The sequence below is a fragment of the Procambarus clarkii genome, chromosome 17 (genome assembly GCF_040958095.1).
Source record: "Procambarus clarkii isolate CNS0578487 chromosome 17, FALCON_Pclarkii_2.0, whole genome shotgun sequence".
NCBI lineage: Eukaryota > Metazoa > Arthropoda > Malacostraca > Decapoda > Cambaridae > Procambarus > Procambarus clarkii.
Window position 1 is genome coordinate 42073977 of NC_091166.1, and position 13284 is coordinate 42087260.

General features: G+C 40.3%; 1 long non-coding RNA gene across 9 annotated transcripts in view; it reads right to left on the reverse strand.

Annotated features, from left to right (window-relative positions):
* Nucleotides 1–3628: 3628 nt before the first annotated feature.
* LOC123772424 (uncharacterized) overlaps nucleotides 3629–13284 on the reverse strand; it is a 44066-nt gene continuing 34410 nt past the window's right edge. For 4 of the 9 annotated variants that reach the window (XR_011228900.1, XR_011228897.1, XR_011228902.1 and 1 more), the window contains 3 exons: nucleotides 7511–7699; nucleotides 4894–4995; nucleotides 3629–4359 (listed from right to left, as the gene is read on the reverse strand). This is a non-coding gene — a long non-coding RNA (uncharacterized lncRNA). Of the gene's footprint in view, nucleotides 4360–4893; nucleotides 4996–7510; nucleotides 7700–7823; nucleotides 7839–8601; nucleotides 8617–8890; nucleotides 8917–11310; nucleotides 11326–13284 lie in introns of those variants that run through there. The other 5 variants (XR_006774652.2, XR_011228903.1, XR_011228901.1 and 2 more) reach the window with 5 other exon arrangements.

Genomic DNA, 13284 nt, shown 5'->3' on the forward strand with positions numbered 1-13284 from the left:
AATCTCATTTTCCCTTAATATTTTACCATAAATCTTTCTTGGCCTCATTTGCAAATTTGATGATAAGCTCTTTTTGAAAAAAGGGGTGACATTTGCATATATAGCGCCCGAAACGTTATGCGTACTAGTGGCTTTAGGTATTGTATGTACTAGCTCTATCTTTAAATCCAACATTATGTTTGTAACTCATCATCAATGTATACACCTTTACCTGAAAAAAATCTAATCTAATCTAATCTAATATCTAATCTACGAGAACTATCCCTTGGCCTAGAGATTTTCTGAAAAGGAGTTTCAGTTATAGATGTGGTTAATCTGCCAGTTAATTTATGACTTTGGACTGAATTCCGTTCACACTTTAGATCTTTTGAGTCGATTTAGTTTACCAATTACAGTATATCCTTTATAATGTCGCACGTTATGGGAATATTCCGTAATTCGTTCTATAGCTAGTTTTTTATCTACATTGTGTAAGCTTTTATACAGAATAGGGTAGCAGCATATTTCTGTGTATACCTAAGCCTGTTAATAATAATAATAAAAAAACTCCTTCAAACATTTATGTGGGTAATATGATGTTGTCTGATCTCTCTAGTGTGATTACTAATGTAAAGTATTCATGCAGAGTGTTGGCTGCCCTTTTATCGTCTATTATAACTTGGTTAGCCTCATCATTTAAGGATCCTACCGAGTGCACAATGAAATCACATTAACGTGATGTATCATTGATAAATTCAGTAGAAGCTATGAGTACCAAGTGCGCAGGTTCGAATCATCCTCATGGCTCCAACTGATTTTCTCATCCTACAGAGTTTTTGGTTTTGGTTTACTTCTTACATAGGCATAGAACGACTATGGATCTTTCTTAATGTTTTGGGCAAGTTTTAATCGTAGCTTCTTTTGGCTGAGCTGATTTCCTGGATGGATGAATTTAACGCCCTTCTATATATCTCATAATCTATGTTATTTTTCGTGGATTTATACCTTCTCCAGAAATTCCGCTTAGTTTTGTTTTACTGCCTGTGTTTCTATTTAGTTCTCTTTCTCCTTTTTGGCAGTGATGATCTTTTTGAAATTATTCCATGATGCTTCCGTGCCATGATCACCTATTAGCTCCCCCTAGGAAGTGTTTTTCAATTCCTTTCATTCTTTGATAATTTCCTGGTGGGTAATTTAGAAAGTCATCATCCTGGAATTTTACATATATTTTTTTTAAATTGTAATCCATCTTATAATATTGTAATTACACGAAGGGGCGAGCTGCTTCTTCCTTACAGTTTCGATCATGCCTTCTAATGTTTGCCCCCAGATCTAGAATGCTGTTTGGAAGAGAGGCAAAAACAAATGTTTTCAATGTGTGGAGCAAGTGTATTTACCTGAATTTACCAGAGGGCTACAATATCTATAGTGGCCTCAACGAGGACAAGAAGCCGGCGGCTTGCCAAAGGACCCTCATTTCTTTTTATTTTATTGAACTGAATTTTGAAATTCTGCAGTGTTTTTACAGTTACGGCTTCCATGGGTAGGCGGTTTCAAGGGTTTATAAACAAAATTCTGAAGAACAGGATTAAAGTATTCCTGCATTTGACACGCAACGAAACTCCGGCTGTGCTTATGATTTTGTTAATATCTCCGTAGGTACTGCATGTATTGCACAAAACTTTAAACACAGTATTTGTGAACATACCGTATGGATATTTCTTAACGCACTGGTTTGTCCCGTGGGCAAGTTTCATCCTCTGATATTCAAGATAAGTGCGAGGAAATGGGCCACCCTTTCTCTTACAGCAAGTTTGCTGTCCTGTTTTCTAGTTCATCATGTTTAGAACTCTCTCATATTGGAATCTGTCATTTTCGCAAGAATGCAAACAGTCTTCAGGGGAGGAGGTAACCTGGAGGTAACCACTTCAGAAGCACTACGTAATTAGTGCTATTATCCGCTTCCTATGCATCGTTAGGCTAAGTTAAGGTTTATTAGGTAAGGGTTCATTACGTTTGGTTATATTAATATGGTGTATTATTTTCAAACACTTGAAATATAAAATTCGAAAACTATTAACAATGTACTGTACCTTTTTAATTGCTCTTACTTTTATCTGTTAGATTAAGGACCAACCCGAAATACTATGCGGGTTAGTGGTTTTTAAGAATGTAAGAACACCAATGTTATACATTCTCACAGCCCAATGTACCTTTTATATAAATACAATTTTTGAGTATCTCCTAAAATTTTATTCACACAAAACCAAATTCAGACCATTTCAAAAGAAAGCGAGTTATGCATAAACTATTTCAAAACGAAGATTTATTATACACTGAAGTTATGACGAGAATATTCTGTTTAGGACACAGGTTCACTTGCCATCTTACAAGTTGACTACTATTTGAACGGTAATATGCTTTCAGACCATCACAAATATATTGACAAGTACTGTATCCAGTTGGTGTGAGAATGGGTTTTCGTGTCTGGTGGTAATCAATTTACCCTGAGGACGGGCTCATAATATAACTAGTCGTTTTCTACTCCCGTTTTCCCAATGCAGATTACTCTTTTCCATGAAGATAGGGGAATCTGATAAAAGTAATTCATGTTGAAGGATAGTTATATTAAACCTGTTACAGTATAGTTAAGGAGATGTACGAAATGTGAATTCAATATAATTCATTGTGTCGGGGGACAAGCAGCCAATTTATGAAAACAGTTAGGCTTATATGAAAATTAACATTGGCATTATTCAACAGATTTTTTTTAACTGATCTTATCTGTCAAATTAAGGCATTTTCAAACTAATAGAAAACTTGGTACTTTGTTTCTACATTCAGTATTTTTGAACACTTTAAGGCGTTTTATACTGGTTTTATGCTACGGGTCTTATTACCTATGAATCCTCCACGGTTCATGTGTATGTACCTTTGAATAAATATTAATTTACATATGACTTAATATAAGAACAATTGTAACTGCAGAAGGCCTATTGGCCCATTACGAGGCAGCTCCTATTTATAACCACCTAATCTCATTCATAAACATGTCCAACCCACATTTGAAACGATCGAGGGACCCCCCCACCTTCCCGTTACGCGGTAATTTGTTCCACAAATCAACAACCCTGTTACCGAACCAGTATTTACCCAAGTCTTTAACCAGTATTTAAGTCGTGTCTAAATCTAAACTTATCCAATTTATATCCATTGTTTCATGTTCTGTCTTGTGTTGATACTTTTAACACCCAATTAATATTTCCTTTGTTATGTCCATTCACCCACTTGTAAACCTCTATCATGTCACCCCTAACTCTTCGCCTTTCCAGTGAATGCAATTTAAGCTTTGTTAATCTCTCTTCATATGACAGTTTTCTAATTTGGGGAATTAACTTAGCCATCCTACGCTGGACACGTTTAAGTGAATTTATATCCATTCTATAGTACGGCGACCCAAACTGAACGGCATAATCGAAATGGGGCCTAACCAGAGCAAGATATAGCTGAAGAACACCTAAAATCCCAGATCCTTGTTAACATAAGGAATATTGTTACCATAACTTTAGTGTGCACCACAGATAATTTGCACCTTTAAAACAATATATATGCAGAACTGAAGAATTGACATGGTAAATATGAAACAAAGTTGCATTCATTCTTTTTTATTCAGAAATATTAGTCGAATGCTGAAGTTAGGAGTTAATTACTGAAAGCAAGTATAAAGTACAAGTACAGTATTGCTTGACTTTCAGATGAACTAATTAAAACATCTGCTTGGTTTTGATGTTACTATAATTATCCATATTAATCAAACGAATGGTGAAATAAACAATGGAGAAGCCTCGAGGGATGAAACCAAAACTGCAATTTAAAACGCGAAAATATGTTGTATTAGTGATAATGCGTTTGTTATTGTGACGCTGTATGCGTTGTATTCTTGGTGGTCGGTTTAGGCTGTAAGAGATATTGAAGGTGGAAAATTGAGTGTGTGTAAGTGCGAATATGTGAGTGTATGCGGACGTGTATATGCGTGTTAGTGTGAAGTATGAGTGCACACACGGGTGCATATGTGCGTGTCAGGAGTCCAGGAGGCGGCATCATCAACGGGATTCAGGAAGCATCACAAGTCCAGTCGATATCAGGAGGCATCATCAACAGGTTTCAGGAGGCATCATCAACAGATTTCAGGAGGCATCATCAACAGATTTCAGGAGGCATCATCAACAGATTTCAGGAGGCATCATCATGTTCAACAGATGGGGGGCGCTGAACCGAAAGACGTCTGGGGGCCAAGATGAGTGGAGGTCCGTTAACAAGAGCACTTGCCCTCACACTGACACTTGCCATCCTCATCACGACAGTTGCATCCCTCGGTACCTGTCAGCAGTAACAGTCTTCAGCCATTTATGTGTGAGAGCATAAAAGAAAATATTGTATCCAGTAGTAGGTTTTAGACATAGTACTACACTAGACAGCAGTGTACATAAGGAATGAGCGAGTTTAAATATAATGTTTACGTGGATTAAGATAAAAGTTATCAGTGGTCAGAAAAATCACCTCCGAAGTATAAACATATATTGCATACATTTTTTTATCGTTTTACATTATATATTTAAACGCTTTCGTATCTGCATAAACATTACAATATCGCAAACATGATAATACAAAGCGAGACAGCTTCGGGAATCTGAATCCGTTTCGAAGAGCCCGAGTTCGATTCCCGCGGCAGGACAGATGTCTGGGTACATTTTTCTTCGGTACGTATGGGTGTTGCCACTAATTGAATATTAAATGAGCACTTTTATAAAACTATTGATGTACCCATATTAATTTTATTAATACTCAACCAATATTAATAAATGTGAAAGCACCCGGCCGAAGCGCAAGGTATAATTAATGTGTTATACTTACAATGTTCTTTCTTGGAGTCCTTTCGAGCACACTCGCAGTCTTTGTTGTCGGTACTACACTTGCCGTCAGCACAGCAGTCGTTGCTGTCACCCTTGCATTCACCTATAAATGTAAAAGCATTAAATTTATGAGATTTGTAACCCCTCCTCCAAGAGTAATATTATCTATATAGCGACTGTGGATACACCTTACAGAACATGGGACGATACACAGCTAAATTGCCTTCATTCATGGTACAAAATCGAGATGTTGTCGGGCTGCATCGCGAGAAGGGCTGCTGGCTCCAAGGGTTCGAGCCAGCAGTTCCAGTCTTGTACTCTGAATTCGAGGAGAATCATGTAGGGTCACACTTCGAAATGCCGTTATAGCAGGTTTTCTATTCCCGGAAAGGTATACTCATATCGAAACAAATAATATTTGCGAAAGTGGAACACTTTCAAACACAGTTTACTTTAATACTGGTTATAGTTTAAGTATAAACTGTCTGCTTGGTCAGTAAATTAGTGTGGTGACCATAATAACCATCCCGCGGTTGATACGTCTTAAAGTTAGTTCCGAAATAAACACTTGAAATACCGTACTTTTACTAGAAAATTATATATATCTAGGACATTAAACATTTCATCATCTGCTATGAAATGTTTAAAAACGGAAGCCAAACTGTTAGGAGGAAATACCATGAAAGTTCCCCGTAGCCTCGCTATGTACATAACCAATTTTAAACTGAAACATAAGAGTAATACAAACTTGAAAGTTAAATGAAATAAAGTTAAAATAAAATCTAAATAGTTTTAATTAGTATAATCGAAACCTATTGATGGGTTGGGTGGGGTTGGGGTGCATGATAAGTAAATGTAATTATGAAATTAGCTCATCGCATACAAGTTGTTGAGCTTATAGACTACTATTTCTCGAGCCCAATTCTTGATACAATAATTATGCTGTCTAACTAGTTTATCAAGACTATAACTTACTTCTGTAATTGAATATGTGGTTCAGTTCTTCAGCCCATTGTGTACCTCTGTAACCTATCCATTACTGCCCACATCTAGAATGGGTACGAGGTGCATAATAAATTACCTAAACCAGACTAAATATAGATGTCATTTATCTAATCCAATACAATTGTTGTTGGGTGCACAGAGGTTAACAGCCTGCTAACAATGACACTACAGGAGCCTAAGCTATTAAACTGACGTTTGATCCGACAAAACACCAAAAGTTAAGCGGCAAGTGGTCCAGGAGATGTAACCCATGCCCGCGAAAATACCGTTATTCAAGTGCAATTACGGAGTAACTATATTCACGCACCCGGCCACTGAACGGTACCGGACACTGATGTCATCACACATCTGTTCAGCCCCCCCCCCCCCTGCAACCGTTATTTGATGTGTTACTTCCTGGGTCGGCGCCTGACAGCTGAGTGGACAGCGCTTCGGATTCTTAGTCCTGAGGTTCCGGGTCCGATCCCCGGTGGAGGTGGAGACAAATGGGCAAAATGTTTCTTTCACCCTGATGCCCCTGTTACCTAGCAGTAAATAGGTACCTGGGAGTTAGAGAGCTGCTACGGGCTGCTTCCTGGGGGGTGTAACAAAAAGGAGGCCTGGTCGAGGACCGGGCCGCGGGGACGCTAAGCCCCAAAATCATCTCAAGATAACGCTAAAACAGGCAACGCACACCCCACACACAAATATATATACATATCGATACACATGACCAAATAACTAATATCTGTTCCCAGGCTTAAATTTAAACAGTATGATAGCCTGTTAATTTCTTAATTACAACCCGTTTCAAGAATCTGCATATTCTACTTTTATTATCGCGTACTATGGTTTGCTTTTTATTAGTGCAGTAAACTACTTAAAAAGAGTCAAGAGAGAACGTAATATTTGGCAGGTAGCACGTTCAAAGGGCTAAGCTGTAATTTTAAAGCGTCCGTATCGTGCAGACTGGTGGTGGAGGAAGTGAGAGAAGAGAAAGAAAGAAAACGAGAAAGGAAGGGACTATGAAGAGAAAGCGCCAAGTCATTAAAACTATATAGCACTTAGAAGGGAGTCAGGATAAGGGTTGGCGATGGGACGTGGGGAAGGGAATGGTGCCCAACCACTTGGACGGTCGGGGATTGAACACCGACCTGCATAAAGCGAGACCGTCGCTCTACCGTCCAGACCATTCTCTTAACAAGAGAGAAACTGAAGAGTGGGATTGTAGCTTTGTGGGAGAGGAAAAGGGAAAAGTGAAGTCATTGGAGAAAAAGAGAGCGAAGAGGACATGGAAAACAAAGAAAAGAGAAGATAAAAGGAAAGAAATAAACGAGAAGAGAAAAGGAATGAAATAAGAGAAAAAGAAGGATGAGAAGAGAGCGCGCGCGAGACAGTCGTAGGCTGGAGTTATCGACCGAATTGTCCATGAAGCAAGATCATAGCGGAAGTTCTGGTCGGAAAATTCTAGTTTGCACATGGTTGAAAATTGCAAATAAAAAGTCTACCAGACCAATAAAAATCAACATCGTGTTTGTACATGGCTAAACAACTTCATTCACACCAGAACTGAATCTACGTAAGCCGGCGGCAGCATATTAGACAAGAACGTAGGGAGGTCGGCTTTATCTTACCTTCACAGCATGGATCAGGCATGATGACGGTGGTGGTGGTGGGGCTTGTATAAGTGAAGTAGGCGGTCTGGTCGGGCAGCACAGATCTCTGACTTGTTCCTGCGGCGTCTGACGGAGGTCTGGCGGCAGCTACTGGAAGGTCTAGCTAGCGCTGCCGGCCCAGATCGGCCATCTTGCTGCAGCGGACACCTGTTGAAAAGACAAAATATTAACCGTACATTTTCGTACTTTAAAATCTCCTATCCTGAGGCTTAAAGGGTTTAAATATTTAGCATTTTGTGCCAGTCATCGCTCTCACTGGGCGGATTTTTACCTGTGCAATATTCAAATGCTTTTAATTTTGAAGGGTGCAACGTGTCTCACGTGTGGCGCGTGCGCAGGCCTACCAGACACACGATTAAATACCAGCTATGAGTCATGCTGAAACCTTAAAATAATCTTTAGTTTTATTTTGTAATCAATGAAGTGTATTTTGACATTATTTCGCATATTCCTGTCACATGAGTTTCATGCACATATTGTTGGGAATACAAGATATACGCAGATCTCGGAGGGCGTGTATTAACAATGTATGGGTGGAAATATCCAGAAAATCGTATTGTAATTGAATCATAACATATAGCAGCATATTCCCTCGATAAACTGCAAGAATGGTCTGGCCAGTGTATAATAGAGTTCAACACCATCAAATGAATAATAATCACAATGTTAATAAAATTGTATTTGTAAAATGTATTACAGAGGACCGAGGTTATGGGTCCCTACACTTGCACCAGAGATGGTACCCTCACTATTTTATATTATATTATATTATATTATATTATATTATATTATATTATATATATTATATATATATATATATGTATAAAATTCCCAGTTAGCTAGTTTACGGGCTCACCATAGCCCGTGCTACATGGACACTTCGTTCTGAGTAGCTAAATCTAAAACAACAAACAACAGTTAGCTAGGTCTCAATGCTTGGAAAACAGGACCCAGGAGCTGAAGCTCGGCCCCTGTTGTTGGTTTAGATTCAGCAACTCGGAACAAAAAATTCCAAGCAGCACGGGCTATGGTGAGCCCGTCGTACGCACCTGGCACAGGTGTGTGACGGCCCCTCTAAGCACAGCTAGTTAATTAGCGATTCTTCGCGGCGGGGAATCGTATTCCAGGGACCATAGGATTAAGGACTTGCCCGAAACGCTACGCGTACTAGTGGCTGTACAAGAATGTAACAACTCTTGTATATATCTAAAAAAAAAAAAAAATTAACAAATGACAGGAGATGCGAATGGCAACAAGAGCAAGAAGCCAGTGTTGCCATACAGCTTTAAGTCAACATCACAATAGGAACAAAAGAACACATTAAACAGAGAATCTTACCCAATGCGCACCTGAGCAGGATAATGTGAAGAGGTATTCACAAGGGTGGCGGAAGTGAGGAGGGCTTTCAGGAATCTCTACAAGGAATTCTTCAGGATATTGAATATTTAATATTTTAAAACCAATTAAAACCAGCGGTCCCAGCACGAAACCCACATTAGAGCAATGTAGGAAAAGCTGAGACAAGTCTCTAGGCAAGTGTTTATGTGTGAGTGCTTCTTGGCGCTGATCGATAGTCGTTCCTTAGCACCACAGGTCGTTACACTCTAGTCAGAAGGTCATCTTCATCACCACCACCACCAGCCCCATCATCACTACCACCACCTTCACCACCATTATCTTCACCCAACATAATAAGACAGTGATGCCATATTTCAAAACAACCTCTATATAAAGTTCCAAAGTTCCAACCACTTGGGTTGGACAGGAGCGCGACGGTCTCGCTTCATGCAGGTCAGCGTTCAATCCCCGACTCTCCAAGTGGTTGGGCACCATTCCTTCCCCCTGTCTCATCCCAAATCCTTACCCTCATCCCTTCCCAGTGCTATATAGTCCTCATGGGTTCCAAGGGGTTGTCATAGCCAGGGGGTGGTAATGGGGAACGAGCTCCCATGACCTATAAAAAGCTCGTACGGCGTGCGTCTCCTTGTTATGGGCTCACCATAGCCCGTGCTACATGGACACTTCGTCCTGAGTAGCTAAATCTTTAACAACAACAACGTGCGTCTCCAATAGCCTCTGACAACCAAGTCTAACTCCTGGCCTGCACGCGTGGCGTAGTCTTTAAGTCCGGCTGAACTGCTTTTACTGACAGGAGAAGGGGCGAGGGCGTGCCTCTGGCGCCTTAAAACCAGCTGCTCCGGGTAGATGGAACTCGTTAGCCTGGGAAGGCAGCCCATCTAGGGGAAGGAAAACCCTGATTCTAAACCTCCGCTACCTTGCGGAATACCCTTCTTTTGGGAAAGGCTTCAGGAGTCAATCTCGAGGAAAACTCCGGAGTTGGAGCCCCTAAGGCAGTTCGTTGTCGATTTCGACCTCGTTCTGGCAGCTCCTGCGACGTTGCTGGAACCATGTGTATTGGCATTTGTCTTTCCACTGGGAAATTTCAGCAACATGGAGAAGGGGGGACCTGCTGCATGGGTAACAGCTTCTCCTCTATATCGACCTACCCAGGCTTTGCGCCCTGGAGAACAACCAGAGCGCAACTTCATAGTCTTCCGAGACTGAAGGTTGCCTACTACTATAGTCTTCATGGCTTGGCCCTTTCTCCTGATAATTCCCTTCTACAAAAAGTACTTATATGTAGTTGTCTGACAACTGAGCAAGGAACTGTCCACCCACTGCCAGTCACTAGCCATAACTCCAGTTCACAATCTACTTGGGAAAAAATCCTCAGGAAAAATTGAGGATCTTTGACAAGCCGCCGGTTTCCTGCTCCCGTCCAGGCCACTAGAGAGACAGTGGCCCTCAGGTAAAATCAGGTAAATAACAGGCTGCGCGTGCGTTGCCGAGGCACGAGGCTCACCATAGCCCGTGCTTCTTGCCCCGCTCCTGTGCCAGGTAAGTTACGGGCTCACCATAGCCCGTGCTACTTGGAACTTGTTCCGAGTAGCTGAATCTATAACAACAACAACGTGCGTTGCCGAGGCAGTGGGAGGTGTTGAGGAGTGAGTCAGCCCACATCTTGCAGAGCTGTCATTAATACTCTCCCAGCGCACCACGGCGGCTCTTAACCTACCAGCTCTTACCTATCATTTGTAGCGAGTAAACTTATACTCGCTCTATTATCTCATCATCTTAATGGCATAACTAATTACACAAGCTATAATCCTATCCCTATTTACAGGTAACGGGTTTTCCACCCTCCTATCTTACTGTGAGGTGTAGTAACCGTATATAAGCCAGCGATTTGAGAATAGCAAACCAGTACAATCTCCAGTCAAGAATGTAGTACTCGGTGTAGGCAGTTCTAATCGACCCAAAACGCTACAGCTTCGACACAGAGCAGGCAGCAGACTACGACCTTATCCAGCTACAACGCTCTCCCACATAGAGCTCTGCGACTCCGGCCACACTCAGCTCTCTGCTCTGCTCCAGGCTTCGTCTCAACGTCTACGACACTGCTGTATCCAGGACTACTAAATAAATATGAAACTCACTAAACACTGTGTATCTAAGCAACCCAACAACGTAACATAATCGTACGTTACACATTGATAAGAGGGTAGTGGTCGAGCTCTTTATTCCTATGTCTCTCTGGAGGCTCCCCCCCCCTCTCTCTCCCTCCCTCTCTCTCTCTCTCTCTCATGCTCAACCTCCTGCAATAGTTGAATACATGCCTGTGGTCGGGTTCATGTATCGATAATTGCACCTTGCATAAATACTGTATTGCAAAATTATACAAGTTGTATATACTTAACAATTTGTTATCTGTGAAGGACGTTTGCTTGACAGTGTTCCAAGAAAGCCAGCTTGCAGCACTGGAGATTACTGATTATGTGCTGGTGTCCGTATTCAGGAAAGCTTTATTTGGAAAACAAAAACTAAAGCAACGTGTTGAGTAACATGGGCTTGTGTGTGTGTACTCGTCTAGTTGTAATCACCTAATTGTGCTGACAGGGGTTGAGCTTCGGCTCTTTGGTCCTTCCTCTCAACTGACAATCTACTGGTGTACATGTTCCTGCTGCCCCAGTTATGGGCGAGAGGGGAACGGAACACAATAAGATACTTGCTGCACGGGACACAATAATGGCCAGCGTGGTAGAATACAGTTTCGTAGTAACGGAATACAGTAGGTGGCCAAATGTTGGACGGAATTCAGTAATAGAGATGATTGAAAGCACTTTCAGTGATTAACCAATTACGAACTCCTATTTTTGGTGTCTCAGTACATGTGTATATACGGTCTGACAAACCAAAAATATCAAAATTTTCCCACGAAATGGTAGTCTTTTTAATATTAAATACATAAGTTTGTGTTACCAGTTAAGCGTAGTAATACAACCTACGGAAGACTGGAGCTTAATGCTAAACGATAAACGGCCATTACAAACCATGTCGGCAGTACAGTTGGATTCGTTTTAGACTCACAATCGCGAATCTTAGATTCGAATCCCAGGCGGAACAGAAATACCCGTGATGTGTACATGTTAGTTTACTTGTTTGTAAATGTTACACTTTAAATATCTTTCATTTCTTCTTCTCCCATCATACTTTTCACTATGGCTGTTCTAGGCCTATATTCCCTAAACACTTCTTAAAATAAGAAAATCCGTAGAGCCATGATGAGGATTCGAACCTATGCAGTGTTCGAATCCTTTGTTCATGTTACAAATACAAACACAAATATTTATTCAGGTAAAGTACATACATACAAGCTAAGATACAAAAGTTGATGGATTTATAGATAGAGCTAGTACATACAATGCCTAAAGCCTAACTTAATACTAACTTAGATTAAAGTATAAATTGTGTTTATACATTAATTCATGATTTATGATGGTACTTACTATTTGGTGGAAAGTACCAATATATTCTTTTGTATGTACAATATGGAATTTTGATTTATTTCAGCCTGCATAGAGTGCCGCTGTTTGTATGCAAGCTGTGACCTTGTAAATGAGGATTTCCTGGGAGGGGTTGTATATATGCAAGTTGACATAACTTTTATAAAACAAAATCTTCGGTTTTACTTAAAATATTTGTCTGGTAGAAGTTTTACATATAGATCGCGTTTCTGTCTTTCTTCTGACTAATAAATAATTTTGGCTTAATAAGTTATCAAGATGTTTTCAACAATATTTTCTTTCGGCGTTCGTCTTTTCCAACATGGGCGACCCTTATGGAAACGCGATACTTGGGTTAACCCATCCCATAGTTTGTCAGTTTCCATTATGGTTCAGAACATTAATACAGTAAAACAGAATTATATATTAAACTATGGCATTTCACTCGACAAAACATACACTGGACAAGCCAATGAAACACCAAAATGAAATTGAAATTGAAACTGAAATAAGTTTATTGAGTTAAAATACACACAAAGGGATGAGGTAGCTCAAGCTATTCTCACCCCGTTCAGTACATCGTGTTAATATATACATATACATACATCACAAACAAACATATTACCAAACATTCTGAGAGATAAACATATACATTTTCTACCAAAATGATGTATTCCGAGGCCTAGCAGTGTGACGTCACAGTGACGTAGGAGTTTGTTTTGACGGACTCAGGGTTGCCAGATTGGGCTACAAGTAGCGAATTGGGCTACTTTTGAGAGCCCCGCGCTCCCAAATTTTTAATTTTGCTACTTGCTACTTTTTGGGCTAATTTAAAAGCAAGTTGAGCTAATTTGGGCTATTAATGTTAGGCAACTCAATGATGCTTAT